The sequence below is a fragment of the Apium graveolens genome, chromosome 3 (genome assembly GCF_009905375.1).
Source record: "Apium graveolens cultivar Ventura chromosome 3, ASM990537v1, whole genome shotgun sequence".
NCBI lineage: Eukaryota > Viridiplantae > Streptophyta > Magnoliopsida > Apiales > Apiaceae > Apium > Apium graveolens.
In genome coordinates, this window is record NC_133649.1 from 13337740 (window position 1) to 13355853 (window position 18114).

Genomic DNA, 18114 nt, shown 5'->3' on the forward strand with positions numbered 1-18114 from the left:
CCCTAAGTAAAATTAAGGGTCTAATTACACTCCTAATAAAAATATTTGGCCCCAATTTTTATAATTTTTGGGTATTAATAATGAATTTTTAAATATCCAATAAATACAAAATAAATACTAAAAATTCCCAAAAATTGTGAAAAATACAAAAATACAAAGAAAAATGATATATGATAATTTCATGATCATAAAAAAATAAAAATGTGATTTTTGTGGGGTTTTTGGTACCCGAAGGGGTCCGGAAAAGTCGTTTTTCGTGAAAAAGGTCAATTTGTAAAACGTCTAGGGGTTCAAAATAGCGATATGGTATAGGGCATTTTTGGTAAAATAGGACCAATAATTTTATTTGAAATACGGGCTTTTAAAACACTGTTTGAGCTGTACGGATTTTGATATAAGATATATAACTTGCGATAAAACATTCAATAAATATCCAAAACACATTCGGATCATAACAGACAACACGTAGCACATAACGATTAGGGTTTAATGACTCAACACAGTTAATCACATAATAATACACACAATTTATCTTTATTATGATATAATACAAACGTAATTTCTCGGTCGTTACATTTTCCCCCCTTAACAGGATTCTGTCCTCAGAATCACATTATGCAAATATCTGAGGATACCTTTCTAACATTTCACTCTCAAGCTCCCAGGTTGATTCTTCAACCACTGGGTTTCTCCATAAAACTCTCACTAATGACACAGACTTATTCCTTAATACCCTCTCTTGTCTATCTAGAATTCTTATCGGCTGCTCTACATATGATAAATCTGCCTGAAGTTCTATCGGCTCATACTCTATTACATGCCTTGTATCAGGATTATACTTCTTAAGCATAGATACATGAAATACGTTATGAACATGCTGCATATGGGGTGGTAGAGCTAACTCGTACGCAACCTTCCCAATTTTCTTCAAAATCTCAAATGGTCCAATGTATCGTGGCTTCAATTTTCCTTTATTGCCAAATCTGGTCAATCCTTTCCATGGCGATATTTTGAGCAATACGCGTTCTCCCTCCTGATAGTCCACATTCTTCCTTGCTTGGTCTGCATATCTGCTTTGCCTGTTTTGTGTTGTCTCGATTCGTTTTCGAATGAGTTTAATCTTTTCTTTTGTCTGCTGAATTAATTCTGGACCCAAAATCTTGCGTTCTCCAACTTCATCCCAATGCACTGGTGATCTGCATTTCCTTCCATATAATGCTTCATACGGTGGCATTCCAATACTGGCGTGATAGCTGTTATTATAAGAAAATTCCACTAGGGGTAAATGTTCATCCCAACTACCTTCAAAATCGATCGCACAAACTCGTAACATGTCTTCAATCGTTTGAATTGTCCTTTCACTTTGACCGTCAGTTTGCGGATGATAGGTTGTACTCATATTCAACTTCGTTCCTAGACATTCTTGGAATTGTCTCCAAAATCTTGAATTGAAACGAGGATCTCGATCCGATACAATTGATACTGGTACTCCATGACGCATCACAATTTCTTTGAGATACATGTGCACTAATTTGTCGAGCGAAAATCTTTCATTAATTGGTAGAAAATGTGCCGACTTCGTAAGTCTGTCAATGATTACCCATATCGCATCATGATTTGCCCTAGTCCTCGGTAGTCCTACCACAAAATCCATCGCTAGATGTTCCCATTTCCATTCTGGAATATCTAATGGTTGCAATAACCCACTCGGACGTTGGTGTTCTGCTTTAACTCGCTGGCATGTGTAGCATTTACTCACCCATTCTGCTATCTCCTTCTTCATATTCGGCCACCAAAAGTTTTCCTTCAAATCGCGATACATTTTCGTGCTTCCTGGATGAATGGAATACTTCGAATTGTGCGCATCTCGCATAATTTCTTCTTTTAATTCTGCCACGTTAGGGATCCAGATTCTTGACGCAAAACGTAAAATTCCTTCATTATCTTTCTGAGTTGTAATCTCTTCTCCTGTTAAGTTGTCGTCTTGACTCATCACTTCTTCTTGACAACGGCGAATCTTTTCCAGCAATTTTGGTTGGAAAGTCATAGCGTAGATAGTTTTTGCAGATTCATTGGGAATACGAATTTCGATTTCCAATTTGTCGAATTCCTTGGCCAATTCTTCGCATGAAGTTAACCGATTCAATCTTTCTTTTCTGCTTAGTGCATCTGCTACAACATTTGCTTTTCCTGGATGATAACTGATTGTAACATCGTAATCTTTAATCAATTCCAGCCATCGACGTTGTCGCATGTTTAGTTCCTTTTGCGTGAAGATATACTTCAGACTTTTATGATCCGTGTAGATTTCACATTTTTCACCCTACAGATAATGTCTCCAAAGCTTCAATGCAAATACAATTGCTGCCAATTCCAGATCATGCGTAGGATATTTCTGCTCATGAGGTTTAAGTTGTCTCGACGCATATGCAATGACGTTACCATGTTGCATCAATACACATCCTAAACCACGATATGAAGCGTCACTGTAAATAACAAAATTTCCTTGCTCGTCTGGCAGTACTAATACTGGTGCCGTCACCAACCGATTCTTCAACTCTTGAAAACTTTCTTCACACTTACTATTCCATTCGAACTTTTCACTTTGTCGAGTTAACTTGGTCAGCGGTGTTGCTATCTTCGCAAAATCTTTGACAAATCTTCGATAATATCCTGCCAAACCTAAGAAACTTCGAACCTCTGTCGGCATCTTTGGTCTTTCCCAATTCAACACAGCTTCAATCTTTGCTGGATCAACTTGAATGCCTTCTCTGCTGATGATGTGCCCTAGAAACTGCACTTCTTTCAACCAAAATTCGCATTTGGAAAATTTTGCATAAAGCTGCTCCTTCCGTAATATCTCCAATGTCGTTCTTAAATGCGCTGCATGCTCTTCTTCCGTCTTTGAATAGATCAAGATGTCATCAATAAATATAATGATAAACTTATCCAAATACTTCTTGAATATTCGATTCATCAAATCCATAAACGCTGCAGGTGCATTCGTCAATCCAAAAGCCATTACAAGAAATTCATAGTGTCCGTACCTTGTTCTAAACGCTGTCTTTGGAATATCTTTGGCCTTGATCTTTAACTGATGATAGCCTGATCGTAAGTCGATTTTCGAAAACCATGCTACTCCTTTTAGTTGATCAAATAAATCCTCAATGCGAGGTAAAGGATATTTATTCTTGATAGTTAACTTGTTCAGCTCACGATAATCAATACACAGTCGCATACTACCATCCTTCTTTTTCACGAACAATACTGGCGCACCCCATGGGGATACACTTGGCCTTATAATTCCTTTGTCAAGAAGTTCTTGCAACTGCTTTGCTAATTCCCTCATTTCAACAGGTGTCATTCGATATGGAGCTTTCGAAATTGGTTCAGTCCCTGGCGTCAAGTCAATAGTGAATTCGATTTCTCGATCTGGTGGAAGTCCTGGTAATTCGTCTGGAAAAACATCAAGAAATTCACAAACTACAGGAATATCTTCAATCTTCAAATTTCCCTTTTCAACATCCCGTACATAGGCTAAATAAGCTTGACATCCTTGACGTAGAAATCTTCTCGTCTGCATTATTGATAGGAATTTCTGCTTTTGCTTCTCACCTTTAAATATTACCGTTTCATTTTCTTCAGTTTGCAATTTCACTCTCTTATTCGCACAATCAATTTGAGCATTATTACTAGACAGCCAATCCATTCCTAAAATAATATCAAATTCCCCTAACCTAAAAGGTATCAAATCAACTGAAAAATGACATCTCCCTATCTCAATATCACAGCTCGGACATACTCGATCTACTGCAATCTGATCATTATTCGCTAATTTTATGACTAACACTTCATCCAACCACTGAATCTCACAATCTATCTTAGAGATAAAAGCTTCAGAAATAAAAGATCTAGTAGCTCCTGAATCAATCAATACCAAAGCATTTACAGAATTTACAGGGAGTGTACCTGCAACCACATTCGGACTCTGTACCGCTTCCTTCATTGACATGTTGAAAGTCCTTGCTCTGGGCTGATTTTGCTGTGGTAGTGGAGGTGGAGGTAATGCTAAAATTCTTGGAATACTGGCAGCCATTGCAATTCCTCTGCAGTCTTTGGCGATATGTCCTTTTCTCCCACATTGGAAACAAGTAACTTCTGCCTTTCCCATTGGACATTCTCCAGAATAGTGTCCCCTTTGCTTGCACTTGAAACACGTAACATTTAGCTTGTTGCAAACTCCTGTATGCTTTCTACCACACGTTCTGCAGTCAGGTATAAGCGGTCGGATAAGTCTCTGCTGAATTGGGGCTGGAAGTCGATTTCCCATCCTCTGATTGTTCTGCTCTGGCCTTTTGAAATTTACTTTTCCCCGAGCTTGAAATCCCGGCCTTTTGTTGAAACGATTCTGAAAATTCCCTGGTCCTTTCTCTTTCTGAGCTGCTTCGCTTTCTCCTTCAATAATCATAGCCTTCTGAACAACAGCCATATAAGTTGTCAATTCAAACACAGCTACCCTGCTACGAATCCATGGTTTCAGTCCTTGCTGAAATCTCTTGGCCCGCTTCTCGTCTGTATCCACCTGCTCTGGAACAAACCTTGCCAATTCAGTAAACTTGGTCTTATAATCCGCAACCGATAAGTTGTCTTGTTTCAGCTCTAGGAACTTGATCTCCATCTGGTTCTTCATAAAACGAGGAAAATATTTCTCCAAGAAAAGATTAGTGAATCTGTTCCAGGTCACCACACCTTCTTCCAAAGCTTTCTTTGATTCCCACCAGTAATTAGCTTCGCCTTTTAGAAAATAGCTAGCGAAATCTGTCTTCTGCTCTTCCTCAACCTTTATCAACGAAAAAGCCTTTTCCATCTCTTTCAGCCAAGCTCTCGCTTTTGTGGGATCTGTGGAACCCATAAATTCCGGTGGCTTCACCGACTGAAATTGCTTGAAAGTAGTCGTAGGTGCTGCTGGTGGTATTTGATGTCTTGGATGAGCGGCTTGCTGTAACATCTGTTGCTGGAACTGCTGTTGCTGCTGCTGCATTTGTTATTGCATCATCAACATCTGCTGTTGCATAAGATTAAACATCTGATCCATCTGTTTATTATTGTTTTGGCCATCGGTGTTTCCATTCGATGAGTCGGGCTGCGCTTTTCTCTTAGGGGCCATTTTTCTGGTAAATAAATAATGGATCTTATTTAATAACAGTATATTAAACATATATTAAAACAGTCGATTTGAGAAAATAAAATAACTTATTAAATAACTGAATAGATAAAACAGTATGATATATTTTAAATTTAATTAATAATTTTTTTTTTTACAACATGATCGTGAATAAAACTACATTTGTAAATATGCAATGGTACTGAAATAAATATAAATGCTTAAATGACTGGGAATAAAATAAAGAAAACGTGCAAAAGATTATCTCATATATATATATAGGTAGAACACCAGCTACAGGTGTCAATGCTTGATACAAAAACCTATGATATAACAGTCGTACTGCTACTACTATCAGTCAGAGTCAGTAGCTACACTCATACAATACTATATTGCCTCTATCTACAAAATATACATAATACAACACTCATCGATCTGCTAATCTCAAAATCCTGGTGGTACGTGGCTCAACTCCTCCTGCAATGCCTCTAGCACTGCCTCGGTAAGTCCTAATGCTCTGCGATATGCTGTCTCCGCGCTAAGATCCTGCTGTCTCAAATCAGTAAGCTGCTGAAAACTATTCTGACGAATCTGATGTAGTCTCTCTCTCAGTATATAATCTGGTCGTAATGCTCTAACAGGACCATCTGTCTGCGTCTCATACAATCCAAGGATCTCTCTACACTGGTTCTGCCATCTAATCCTCTCCTCCCTCTCTGCCTGAAAGCGCTGGTAAGTCACTGTATGATGCTCATGAAGATCAGTGCTGGAAACTCGAGAAGGTAATGGTCCATCTACCATGATCTCATCTATAAACTCCGGCTGAGGAAACTGATAAACTCCTGGAACAGGTGCATAAATGGCTAATGGGGCAGGAAATAAGACAGGCTGCTCCATAGGCGCATAGACTGGCGGCTCTGCCTCTGGCTCCATATGTGGCAACTCTGGAATCTCGACTGGTGGCATAGGAATCTGAGGCTCTAAATCCTCCCACTGCAGAAGATCAACCATATCAGGAATATCGAACCTCGGGAACTCTAATGGTGGAAAATCTGGTATCTCTGGCTCAAAATATGGAAAATAATCTGCAAAACCTGGTACCTCTGGGGAAAGTGGTATCTCTGGTGCTGGCTCAGGTGGCAATGGAGGTAAGATCTGCTCTGACACTGGGGCTACTACCGGTGCATCCACGGGATCTGTCTCGGTCCTCTCCGTAGACGATGATAAAGAAGCCATCTAATATACATAAAAATAATAACACAAAAACAATCAAATCACAATCCTAAACTCATAACTTCTAATCACATAGACAAACAATCCTAACATTCTTAATCTCATCCTATCTCATTTTCCTATCTTATCTTAGCCCTAACGTTCTTGTTTTCAAAGCTCAAACCTAAGCTCTGATGCCAACTATAACACCCTCCAAATCCGGGATATAGATTTGGGGCATTATTAACAACAATTACCAACTATACCTGCACAAGCGGAATATAAATATAATAATTACCCCGAACTATCACTACTCAGGATCTTTTAAGGGTTGAGTTTGAAAACAAGAATCATGCACTACACTTTATTACAAACCCAACTAAATAAAACCTGTCTCAATAACTCTCTTTATTACAAACTTTATTCTATCTACAGTTTCACTACACAATCTTTTATTCAAACTACACAAAACTTTTATTCAACCCAACATTACTACTTATCCTGCTACACCTGATCTGGCAATTCAAAACTCTCTTCGAGAATAGGAAGGAACACTCTTGGTATAAGAGGGTCCCGCTGCTTGACTCGCTTCTTGACTATGCGGGTCCTGATGGGTTTCATTCTCTACCTTAACTGTAAAACAATAGGAGTGACAATAAAAGAAATGAGCCAAAATTGCTCAACAAGCCTGCAACAATATATATATATATATATTATAAAGAGAGAGAAATAAATGAACCAATAAGCTGCTGGTTTGAACAACTATCTGTATCTGTATATGATAATAATTTGCCAATGATGGCGAGTGCCAAATGAACAAGACTGGAAACAAGAACCAACATATGTACTATAATCTGCTGATCAGTCAGAATATAGTGCGGATCTATACCCAACTGCATAGACCCAACCAACATAAGGAGTACTCAGGCAACTATGGCCTATTAATTAATGGTCTGGGAAAAACCCAGCCTTTATAGTAACCATCCAGTCCAAGGCTGAGCATCCGGAACAATCGGTATGCTATTGATATATCCCAACACCAAGATATACCAGAGTATATGTAGGGTAAAAGAATTGAAATATGAACAGGGAATTCAATAAATTGGGTAAATCAAGAATTGAAATGAAACTGGAACAAGTAATAATAAATGGATAACAGTGTATATGAACAATGATTATCAAAGAGAATTGATACGATAGAAAAGAAATATAAATCACTATTCTGAATTTAGAATAGGGGAAAAACTTGCCTTGCGCGTACTTAACCTGGTTTAACTCACTGTCTTCTGACCCTAGCTTGCTTTGCCTTGCTAACACTGAACAAATCATGGAAAGATAGGCGTTTAGATAATTTACTATATACGCGTATCTTGAATTGATATCACGCAACCTTATCAGTCTACCCATGCGTTTCTATCTGACTCGCATATATATATATACATTTATACAACACATCTATTCACATAATCACATAAAGCACGTAGCACGTAAGGCACATAATTAATTTTTAGATTTATAATTATTTTTAGAATCAATTCTGGGCTTATACCTACATTACTAGTCGTATCTGATTTTATTATAATTTTTCGGGATTTATTCAACTCAGTTATACCCCTATTAGGGCCTACGAACTATTAATTATCACAAGATCACTCTCTTCCGGGAGAATTTATGACTCACAATTATTTTTATTGGATTCGTCTCATTTTTCTGAGTCTAGGGGTCTTCGTTTTGCTCAAATCGGACTAACGGTTTAATTATTATGAATTAAACAAGATTTAATTAATTAATAACTAATTATAAATAATTAATTATAATTAAATAATCCTTAATTATATTTTTAGATAATTATTTAATAAAATATTGCATTTTAAAATAATTAATCCCTAATTATTAGGATTAATTATAATTTACTACACTAATTTACTAATAATTAACGCTTACCCGATCAGATCGATTATTTACAAATAATCAATCGATACAATTAACTGATACGTTATTTATCAAATAACTACGAATTACTCGAATTATAAATCACTTAACGATTAATCACTCGTATAATTATGAGCTACTCGCAATTCTCGCCTAATTATCGAATTATTCTATTATTATTAAAACTCGTACGATTCGCTAAACAGATAATTACCGATAACTATTTATACGGTACGAATAATTATTACAATATTATTCGAATAACTAACGCTCCAATAATAATTCTAATTATCGAATCATTATTCGTACTATTAACTAATTATTAGATTATTAATTACCTCACTTAATTATTTCTAATCTTTATTCACTAATTAATTACCTAATTATTAATTAATTACCCAATTATTAATTAATTAGATAATTAATAAATAATTAGATAAATTATTAAATAATTAAATAAATAAATAAATTCAAATTTATAATTAAATAAAATAATTCAGAAATTATAAATACTATTTTTCATAATATAAAACTAATTTTTAATTAATTATTAGAATTATTAAAACTGATTTTTACTTACTAAAATATAAATAAATAATTAATTTATTTAGAAACACAAAAACATAACAGGATTTAGGGTTTTTAGAATTGAAACCGGGTCGAAACCGGGTTGCAAACCGGGTCGTCCCCGACCCGATCGGGTCGGGAAGAACACCGCCCGCATTCCCAGAATCCGACGCCGGCGGAGATTTTCCGGCGAACCAAACGCTCGATTCCAGGTTCTTCTCGAAGCATAACAACACAACGACATCTCCCCTTCTGCTTCCTGGCCTTTCCCCGTCCTCCTTCCTCGTCGAACACCGCTGGAGACGAAGAACAACGGCGGCGTCGCCGTTTTTCCGACGAACCCAAAACCAAAGCCAAACACCACGAATCCGGTACCAAACTACTCCCTATTCGACGATCTACAACCTCATGGCAACGAAATCATTAAACAATCAACAGAAATTCAAACCCGAATTCGCGATTAAAACCCGAAAATATGAAAGTAAAATCAGATAATCAAACATTAAAACTAATTACATAATCAAAAACTACGATTCTTGGGCTTCAAAACGGATACTTACACTAACGATTTGGACTCCGGAATCACGATGAAAATTGCCTTTGATCCTCCTGCTCTGTTCTTCACAAAACCCTAACCCTAATTTCTTTTTCTTTTTCTTTTTATTTTCTGATTTTTCTGAATAATTAACTGATTTAATTACTAATAAATCGTGTATTTATATTTATGAAAATAATATCCCTAAGTAAAATTAAGGGTCTAATTACACTCCTAATAAAAATATTTGGCCCCAATTTTTATAATTTTTGGGTATTAATAATGAATTTTTAAATATCCAATAAATACAAAATAAATACTAAAAATTCCCAAAAATTGTGAAAAATACAAAAATACAAAGAAAAATGATATATGATAATTTCATGATCATATAAAAATAAAAATGTGATTTTTGTGGGGTTTTTGGTACCCGAAGGGGTCCGAAAAAGTCGTTTTTCGCGAAAAAGGTCAATTTGTAAAACGTCTAGGGGTTCAAAATAGCGATATGGTATAGGGCATTTTTGGTAAAATAGGACCAATAATTTTATTTGAAATACGGGCTTTTAAAACACTGTTTGAGCTGTACGGGTTTTGATATAAGATATATAACTTGCGATAAAACATTCAATAAATATCCAAAACACATTCGGATCATAACAGACAACACGTAGCATATAACGATTAGGGTTTAATGACTCAACACAGTTAATCACATAATAATACACACAATTTATCTTTATTATGATATAATACAAACGTAATTTCTCGGTCGTTACACCTAGTCATCAGAAAGATCACCCTTTTCGGGTGGAGGATCAGGTGGCCAATCAACCTCGACACTAGTGTCTCGGGAAACAGTACTGAGAGCGTGTGTCAAATCCGCAGCAAAATGATGGTGAATGTCATGCATGGCCTCCATATGCTAGTCAATCGCCTGTACTGCTCATCACCAATATCAGTCCTATCAACTGCCTGCTGCACAGGAGAAAAACCCTCTATAGGCACAGGAGGATCCGTTCGGCCACCCTCTTCATCATCAAAAATATATCTCAACCCCTTGTCAAGGTGTGCACCTAAGAATGCATAACTCAATTGATCTGGTAGTGAGTTGAGATCAAGTGTGGGAGCATCTTCAATAGACGGGTTGCGACGCTTTTGAGAAATTTTCAGCTCTGCTAACCCAAGAGAATCGAATGGCATATCCAACTTCCTCTTCTACGGAGGTGCATTCAAAACCTGAAGTTGCTCTGCTCCTTCTTTATCATCAATAACTGATTTCCCCATTAAGGATCTCTCTAAGGTATCTGACTTTGGAAATTGCTCAAGTTCCGAATTTACTACAGATTCGACCCACTCTACTTTAAAGCACTCCTCTTTAGCTGTGGGTAACTTTATTGCCTTGAACACATTAAAAGTGACCTTCTGATCATGAACCTTCATCGTAAGCTCTCCTTTTTGCACATCGATCATAGTTCGGCCTGTAGCCAAGAATGGTCTTCCCAATATGATGGGAATCTTCTTATCTTCCTCAAAATCAAGAATTACAAAGTCAGCAGGGAAGATGAGTTTATCCACCTTAACCAAGACATCCTCCACTATTCCTCGCGGATAAGCGATGGAACGATCGGCTAGTTGCAGTGACATGTATGTAGGCTTTGGATCAGGTAATCCCAACTTCTTAAAGATAGACAAAGGCATCAGATTGATGCTAGCTCCCAAATCACATAAATATTTGTCGAACGACAAATTTCCAATAGTGCAAGGAATAGTAAAACTTCCAGAATCTTTAAACTTCGGAGATAACTTTTGTTGCAGAACAACACTACACTCCTCCGTTAGAGAAATGGTGTCTAAGTCATCGAGCTTCACTTTTCGAGATAGAATACCCTTCATAAACTTAGCATAGCTAGGCATCTGTTCAAGAGCTTCAACGAAAGTTATGTTGATATGAAGTTTCTTGAACACCTCCAGAAACTTAGCAAATTGCTTATCCAACTTCTGCTTCTATAGCCTCTTACAAAAAGGAGGTGGAGGATAGACCTGTTTCTCTCCTGTATTACACTCATGAGGAGTGTGTTCCACAATTTTCTTCCTAGATTCCACCTCGGCATCCTTCTGCACCACTTTTTCAGCCACGACTGCATTTTCTGAAACTTGAGATTTTTCAGGCTCATCATCTTGCTGAATTTGGGGGCTTGCGACCTTTCCAGACCTCAAGGTGATGGCGTTCACCTGTTCTTTAACTTCCCTCTTTCCAGGATTGGCTTTTGTATCACTAGGAAGCGTTCCTGGTGGTCGATTCAATAAGGCATTAGAAATTTGCCTTATTTGGTCCTCCAGAGTCTTGAGAGAAATAGCCTGGCTTTTGCATATAAGAGCCTGGTTTTTGCACATAAGCCTCAACTCTTCCAATTCAGATTTTTCATTCGAATATTGACCCCCACCTCCTTGAGTTTGTTGTTAAAGTTGGAGTTGTCTTGGTGAAAATTATTGTTGAAAACCAGGAGGATTGAATTGCTTGTTTTAAACTGCTAGAATGGTTGTTGCATCGCATTCTGATTGTTGCTCTAGCTGAAGTTATGATGATTCCAGTTATCAGGATGATAAGTGTCTGGAACTGGTTGCTGCGATCTCTGAAAGTTGCTCACAAACTGAGCTGATTCATTAGATATAGCGCATTACACCGTTGCATGCGAACCTGCACACAGCTCACAAATACTGGTTATCTGATTAACACCATAGTTAGCCAGAGAATCGATCTTCATAGACAATGCCTTTAGTTAAGCAGTGATAGCCGTAGTTGTATCCACTTCAAGAACTCCTGCTACCTTGCCCTATGGCAATCTCTGGGTTGGATACTGATATTCATTAGCAACCATCGGTTCAATTAGATCATAAGCTTCCTCATAGCTCTTTGCCCATAATGTTCCACCTGATGTTGCGTCGAGCATGGGTCTTGACTGTGCTCCTAACCCGTTATAGAAGCAATTAATGATCATCCCATCAGGAATTTCATGATGAGGACACTTCCTAAGCATCTCCTTGTAGCGCTCCCAAGCTTCACATAGAGATTCTCCCGATTGCCGCGCAAATTGAGTAAGAGCGTTTCTGATTGCAGCTGTCTTCGCCATAGGGAAGAAATTAGTAAGAAACTTCTGAGCAAGATCCTCCCAAGTGGTGATAGAACCTGCTAGTAAAGAATGTAACCAACACTTAGCTTTATCCCTCAGAGAGAATGGGAAAAGCCTCAGCTTTATAGCATCTTCAGAAACACCATTGAACCTGAAGGTGTCGCAGATCTCTATGAAATCCCTAATGTGCGTATTGGGATCTTTCATTGGAGCATCCCCAAAATGAACTGAGTTCTGCACCATCCGAATTAACGCTAACTTTCGTTGTACTACCCTACTATCAGACATCCACAAAAGAGATAGAAGCTGAATAGACACCAATTATGTTGAGACCATATTTGTCTATAGAATTTAACAACATAAAGGTTTAATGAACAAGTTATCTATCGTGATTACATAGGGAAAGATTACCTACGAATCATGCATAACAAATACATGAACCTATGCTAGCATGGCAAGTTCTAAATCTCTATATTCACTTTCGCTTCAATAGAGATTAACACACTATCTTATATGTGAGCTACGCACATAAGACGAATAAGCACAACCAATTTTAGGTTATCATACAATCACCACACACTAAGGTATCGAAACAAATTAACCAAAGAAATCCATAAATAAATCCGCTAGAACCCCACGATAACGATTAGTTCATAATCGAACTCATCATCACCATGGGTTCCAATGAAAGCATGATAATAAACAATATAAGAGTACTAGGGTTCAAAGACAAATCGAAAACAAGAATCCAAGTATCGCCTAAATCAAAGAAAACAAAAGTCTTCTTCTTCATAGCCGTCTCGTGCTCTCTAGGTCTTCTTATTGCTCTCTCAGGTCTCCTTCTTGTTAAAAACGTCTTTTTATTGATATATATAGGCTCTAGGATGACCGGGACTCTAAAAATTTTCAATTTCGACTAAAATCAGGATTCTGGTACAGAAACCGGGCGCAGGCGCGCTGCTACAGGGCGCGGGCGCACTGGAATAGTGTTTTTAGCGGCGCGGGCGTGCTGGTTCTTGCACGGCAGCGCTGACATTCTGGAAAAATTCTGACAATTTTTCTTTTGGCCGTATCTTGAGTTCTGCTCGTCAGAATTAGGCGATTCAACTGCCCACACGAAACTAACGAGATTCTCTACAACTATAGAATGGCCTAGGCTTCCAATTCTGATCTATTTTCAGCATATTTCTTTGAAAAGCTTCTTTCTTTATTTAACTAATGCCTGAAATGCACAAACACAACAGCACATCAAAAATACCAGCAACTTGAGTCCAAAATACCAACTTAAGCCTGAAATGAAGCGTTCCAAGTAGATTTAAAATCCACTTATCAATAATACCGAAATTTATGCCCAATAATAAATAGGAAAAGGCTCTGATGCCAATTGATAGAATCTAACAATTCTATAAGCATATAATTCTCTAAAATAGAGACAAGGACCGTAATCATCATATCTAATTATCGAGATTAAACCGAAGGTGGAAGCGTACATGAATCCATAAGGCTATAATTGTAACGTTATCTGAATCTGAATAATATTCTTGAGTATTGTCTTCCTCAACCAAGTACTCCTTAGGGTTTCTCAAATAGCTCTCTCTGATGGGTAAAAGATAAGCTGTTACATGTACTTGTTATTTTGGGGACTATAATCCTTTTATATACCACCTAATTAAATATCCTATTATAATTTAATTGGGTATTCTATTAGGTATCCACTTATTAGGTCCATACAATAAATTAAATCTAATCGGGTTTCTGATTTGATCACTTAATTTAACCCAATATAATAAATAGCAAATATAATTGATATATTTATATGTAGCCTATAAATTAATTATTATTATTATTAAAATAATAATAACACTGTTAACTCTTAACAATCAGCTCAATCTAGTAGTTAATCAGGGTCAGTCAAATCAAGGTATTGTCATTAGAGAAAATCATTCCCAGGACTTCATTGGTTCTCATACGCAGGTGGAGGTGCTAGGCAAAGGAAAATAAAAAGTCTCAGAAGATCTATCATCTCTTCCAGGCCCATCAATGGTTTATGGGGCGAATACTACTAATTTTGAGTTGGGCAGTACCTCTAATGTGATGTCGCAAGGTGAAGCAAATCGTGAATTAATAATAACTGAAGACTAAGTAATTGATTTATAAGCGGTGTCTATGGGCTGTAGTACCAAAATATCCAGTTCTATTAGTTTGGTATTAGTTCGATACTTGGATTTATGACTTTGATCTTCTAGTTAGAGCAACTCCAACAGCTACTTTATACATCTTTTTTTGTTATAATTTGAGGAGATTGAGACAAATCTAATCTCCAACAGCCTCTTTAAGCTTCCTTAAAATGTTAGGAGTGTTAAACTCTTTCTCAACACTGAGGAGCATCTTTCCTTTCCTCTTTTAGTTTTATATTAGAATATATTGTGATGCAATGAAGTCCCTGCAGCAGTCAATATAGTATATTATAATATTATATTCATATGCAATAGAAGATAAAACGTTATGAACACTGAGGAGACCTGTTGGAATGAAATTGTAGATTTGAGTCTTAATTAACTAAGAGCCTATATAATAATATATATTATAAGGAGAATTGTAACCTACTCTTGGAGTTGCTCTTAGGTTGTTAAGTGTTTTATATATTTCTTTGGGGTTAATTTCTATTCAGTGTCCTCTCTTTTGTAAGTGTGGTTTGGCGTGCTTTTATTAATATAATATGGCTTATCTAAAAAAAAATATAATGCTTTTTAATTAAATTGTGTGATTATACATGTACCTACCTCTTTGTGTAAATATGTACTTAGAGAAACTCCGACAGGTAACTTATAATGAATCCTTACATAAAATTTTAAGGATTGAATCAAAATTGACACTCCAACAGAATCCTAGTAATTCCCTAAAAGCTTAAGATCCACTTTTTCTTTCTTAAAGATGAGAAATGCATAACCATTCCTTATCTTATTTTCATTAATTAAATATTAATTTCCCTCCTTTTTCACCAGGGCTGTAATTCGAGCTGAGCTTTTTTGAGTTCGACTCGAACTCGACTCGATTAACTCGGCTCGACTCGACTCGAACTCGTTATCGAGCTCGAGCTCGAACAAGATTTTAGGCTCGATTAAAAATTTGAGCCGAGTCGAGCCGAGTTTTTTTGAACTCGACTCGAGCTCGACTCAATAAACTCGAACTCGACTCGACTCGAACTCGAACTCAGTTAATTTTTTTTATATTTTATTAATATTTTTATTTTTTATATATGTTATTACTTATGTTATTAATATTACTTAGATTTTTTCTATATTTTTATTTTTTCCATTAATATAACTTGATGCTATTTTTATTTGTTATTTACATGATTAATGATTTTTTATTTTACTTATATTATTAATATGACTTATGTTTTTCTATATTTGTTATTTAAATGATTGATAATTTTTTCTGGATATGTATATATATTTTGATATTGGTAGTCCTTTGTCACTTTGTGTATATTTGAGGGACCCCTTCCATACTTTTATTTGTTTGAAAATATTTGCATTTATTTTTTTTTTCAATTGGTTGCTTCAAAGTTTAGATAACTTCCTATATATTGTCCATTTTTCTACCCAAGGGTGTTTTTTTGGTCAACCTTAATATACTAATCATGTCTTCCATAACCTCATTACGATTCTACCATATTTGATTAACAAACTTAACTTAACATTGTAATCGTGATACATAAATCCTGAAATTTAGTCTATCAATTTTTCATGTAACATTTATTTTGTTTCAAAACTAATTTTGTTTTTTAAGTAAATATTCCTGGTCACATTTTTAGTCTATCAATTTTTCATGTAACATTTATTTTGTTTCAAAACTAATTTTGTTTTGAACTGAATTAGATTTGTATTGCATCAATTATTAATATTTTATAGAAAAATAAGAATGTATTAATTTGAAAGAGTAAAACAAAAAAGAATCAAGTTGGAGTTGAAGCAAATAAAATTGTTATCAAGTTTCGTATGATATTTTATTTTAAAATAAAAAGGACAGTTACGAATTTTACATCAAATAATCTATTCAATATAGGGTTTCTATTTTTTTGTTTAAATCATGAATCTATAGAATATTCCTTTATTTTTGATTCAAATGTTATCATTTATTTCAAAATCTAACAGTCATTTATAGTAATAATGTATTACTACTATATTGATATTTTATTATAAATTTGATTCATACTTTTGATAGTTGTCTAAATTCTAATTGAGATGTCAACTAATTAGATCTAAATTTATAATTTAGTGATAAGTTAATAAGTATATTATACAACTATGATATAAATTACATCAAAAAAAGTTTTATTATGATGTATTGCTATTAATTAAAATTTTATTTTTATAGTTGTTATTTATTAATGATTTAATGTATGTTGCGTACTTTTGTTTTAAAAAAGATAAAAATTACTTTTCTCCCCCGAGTCCCGACAATAATAAAATTATCATTTTACTTTATTTATCATATATATAGGATATACAATATAGAAAAATAAGTACATTTTTAAGAAATATGAAAATAGAGTTAAACAAAATTTAATAAAATAGATGATTTGAAAAATTATACTAACAAAGGTGTTGTTATTTGTTTTCTAGTTTATACATGTATTTGAATATGTTGTTAGATTTATCTCATAACACATGTATGTTATTTTGAACATTTATTTATTGTTATTAATAGTAAAACTAATGTTTTTAAATTATAAGTCAAAATTTTAAAAAAGAAATATTTTTACGAAGGTAAAAATAAAACTCGAATAACTCGATATGAACCCGATAACTCAAAAATATGTTAAAAACTCGATAAACTCGTAGGCTCGATAAACTCGATAAGGACTCGATAACTCGAAAATATGTGAAAAAACTCGATAAACTCGAAAACTCATTAAAAACTCGTTTAACTCAAAAACTCGTTAAAAAATTCGTTAAGTTCGAAAACTCGCGAACTGCTCGAACTCGACTCGTGTATTACCCGAGCCGAGCTCGAACACATAATTCAGGCTCGATTATTTTCAAGCTCGACTCGAATCGATAAAAAAAGCTCGAACTCGACTGTAAAAAATTCAAACTCAGCTTGACTCGACTCGAATTAAAGCCCTATTTTTCACCCTCTTTCTCGCTCATCTTTTTCTCTCTCTTATTTAAAAAATATGAATAGGATTTGAATTTATTATTATTATAATATTAAGGAACCAAAATAGGGATTGTTGTTGGAGTTGTCCTACCCTAAATGTCTTAAATAACTAGGATCCTATTTATTTATATTATTTTTAAGGAACACACAAGCACTCTGTTGGAGTTGCTCTTAGGAGTATTAAGATTTTACCCCCACAAATCTCAGGGGACCAGTAGGTGCTATAGCCCCCACTGGGCATATGGTGAGTATGCCTTTGTTTGGATCTATACCTAAGAGCAAGTCCAAGAGTTCCCTAAAAACTTGTCCTAAGTTAAAATTTGAGGCATTTTGGACAAAATGGTGCTCCAACAATGTCCTAATGGTACCTTAAAACACTAGGACATTTATCATGTAAGAGCAAG

The 18114-nt window shown here is 35.4% G+C and overlaps 1 non-coding gene across 1 annotated transcript; it reads left to right on the forward strand.

Annotated features, from left to right (window-relative positions):
- The first annotated feature begins 12419 nt into the window (after nucleotides 1–12419).
- Nucleotides 12420–12526, forward strand: LOC141716418 (small nucleolar RNA R71). The gene has a single exon (XR_012573129.1). It is a non-coding gene; the product is annotated as a small nucleolar RNA R71 (small nucleolar RNA).
- The last annotated feature ends 5588 nt before the right edge of the window (nucleotides 12527–18114 follow it).